Genomic DNA, 3,050 nt, shown 5'->3' on the forward strand with positions numbered 1-3,050 from the left:
CACTACATGCATGTTAGGGGACAACAGGCTTTGACACTCCAGGGCCAGTCTGGCCCCATTTTCCCTCTCTCCTTTTCTTGCTGTTTCTTCTTTGCAAAGGCATCCCTGCTTGTTGGTGTCTCTAGTCTCCAGCAATTCCCAAGAATCCTATACTGGTTGATAGTTCAAAGCAGATGCAACAGGAAAAAGGTTTCTAGTACTCATATAGTTTGTACACAGCTGAGCAGAACCAAGGACAACCTTAGGAGGCAGGATACAGCATGAAAAATCTTTACATTTAGCCAGTGAATGAGCAAGCATAGATACCTGGGCTAGTCTAACATCCCTTTTGACCTTATACCAACAGACAGCTATTTACTTAGTTTGTGAATAAGCAAATAGCTTGTTAGTTATTCTACTCTAACTAATGGAATATATGAATAACTACTACTACCTACACCTTGGACCTGGGAATGATTCTAAATTAGCTGTTGTTTCTTCTTTTTTTCCCTCTCTTTTCTCCACTTTATAAAAGTAATCAGAATACTTGGCACTTTTGAACCACAGATATCAAAATAATTCACAAGGGTGGGTAGGTATCATTATTTCCACTTCACAGGTGGGAAAGGTGAAAAACAGCTTCCACCTCAGAGTTTTAGAAGTGGCTTCATTCTAGACACCTATTAGGCTCGGATCCTCAAAATTATTTAGGAACTTTACTCCCATTGCAGGTTAGATACCTAAATATAGCTGAAAACCCAAGCCTTAGCATTTGACTTTTCAGTGGTGAAGAGCCTGCTACTCTGGCTGAGGTCACCTTTGAACAATAACTGTAAAATTAATGCACTGCTATCTCTGGAACTTTTTCACTAACAGAAACCAGAAAGGGCTATGTCTTTGGGATGGGATTGTGCAGAACACAAATGAAGCCATCTGTTTAAAATGCTTGCTCCCATGATGGTACCTACATCCAAAGGCCAGGAGCTGGGCCCATTTGCACAAGCTGAACACGTGCACAAGACTTCTTTTTTCAACCTCCTATTAATACTTAGCATTTATATACTGCTGTTCCCCTTACAGAAGTCTCACATTTCTCAGGCAGCCCAAACCTACCTCCTTCGTGGCTTTAAGTCAGATACAGTAGATTTCAAACCCCAGCATGAGATTTAACCTAAATTTTTCCCGCAAGTTTCGCTCTTACTCTGGTTTCCATAGATGCCAATCCCTCCCCTCCTTCTTCAGGAAGTCTCCAGTCCCATCTGCCTCCTGACTGGAGCTAACTGAAGCCACCTGTCAATCTCACTCAGCAAAACTTTTGGCTGCTTGTCTACACTGGGTAATGGCACTTTTGCGGATGGTGTCTTACCAGAGAAGCTGCATTTCAAGGAAGGATCCTATAAACTATCCTAGCCCGGGCAGGACTTGGGAATGCCCACTTCCTAGCCCTGAGCTCAAGCCAATTGCTCTCCTCCCTTCTGCACACAGATGCACCCCATGGAGACCTGTTTTTACCTGACAAGGTGCTGCCCTGGTTTCCCTGGGGGAAAGGGCTCCAGCAGTCAAGAGCCTGGCCCTCCTCCTGCAGCAGGGGCCAGCAGGACACCTGAATACAAGGGAGAGTCACCTTTCTTCCCAGTTCCATTTTACAGTTAACCCTTCCCACTCCTGCCCCTCCTTCCCCATGTACCCACACCAGCTTCTCTCCCCCCCCTGCTCTGTAGTGACTCCATAGCCCACCAGTTTTCTTTAAAGTGAACCAAATCAGAACCATGACTTGCTTAATGCAGCCAGCGTTCCCCTCCTTGCCATCCCCTGCCCCCCAGCACTGAGCTCCACACCAGGCCTTGGCTTGCACTCATCAGCCCACAGACATCTCTTCCCCCACCCCAAACACCTCCCTCTGCCGCCCCTATGCCTGTGGCAGCCTCAGCCCTGCAAGCATCTGCAGCCAGCCTGGGAGGGGCTGGTGGAGCACCCAGAGGGAGGGAGCGAGCAGGATCTTTCTCCAAATATGCCAGCACTGGGTGAGGGGAACCGCTGCTTATCCCTTGGCTTCTGCTGGGCTCATAGTCCATAGCTGGACATAATGGGTATTGGGAGCACACTCAGAGTTGGCTGCACCTGGCTCTTGCATCTGGCTTCTCACCCAGACACCACACCCGGGCACCCTAGGGAAGGGAGGGAGGTTTGTTCTTCCTATTTTACAGAAAGGGAAACTGGCAGGGGGCAGCTGTATGATGGAGCAGGGAAGACAACACAGATCCTGAGATTCCCGGTGCATGTAATGAACTTCCAAGCTGGCCCCGCTGCCTCCAGCTAGGGAGTGAGTGTGTATGAATGGGAGCAAGAGCAAGCCGGCAAGTCTGTACACCCCCCAGCATTTCTACACACCCCAACACACACACACCCATAGCCCCCAATGCATCCCCACACACACCATTTACACCCCCCTGCATACATGCCATACGTGCACACACCGAGACATACCATTTGCAGACACATACCATTTACATATACACCATTTGCACACCCCAACACCCCCCCATTTGCACACACCCCAACATCCTCCATGCATACACCCCATTTACATACCCCCCCACACCATTTGCAGGCATAGCTCATTTACGCACACACCCAACACATGCACACCATTTGCACACATCTATGAACAAACACACATTTGCAGGCACAGCTTATTTACATCCCCCAACACAGTTTGCACACATCCAACACACATTTGAACACACCTGCACCCATCCCCAGCACACACACCCATGTGCACGCACACAAATGGCACGCCCCAACACACACAATTTGCACTTCCCAACACGTGCACACATCCACATCTGCACACACACACACACATTTGACTTTGCACACACCAACACACACCCCATCGCGCACCTCCCACACCCCATCCTGCACACACCCAATTTGTGCGCCCCCCTCAACACACCATTTGCACATACCCCCACCCCAAGGCGCGCACACATGCACTTTGCACACTCCCAACACGCACGCACAATTTGCACACCCACACCCCCACCCCCGGCCACACACACACACACACA

This window comes from Alligator sinensis, unplaced genomic scaffold, assembly GCF_000455745.1.
Source record: "Alligator sinensis unplaced genomic scaffold, ASM45574v1 scaffold108_1, whole genome shotgun sequence".
NCBI lineage: Eukaryota > Metazoa > Chordata > Crocodylia > Alligatoridae > Alligator > Alligator sinensis.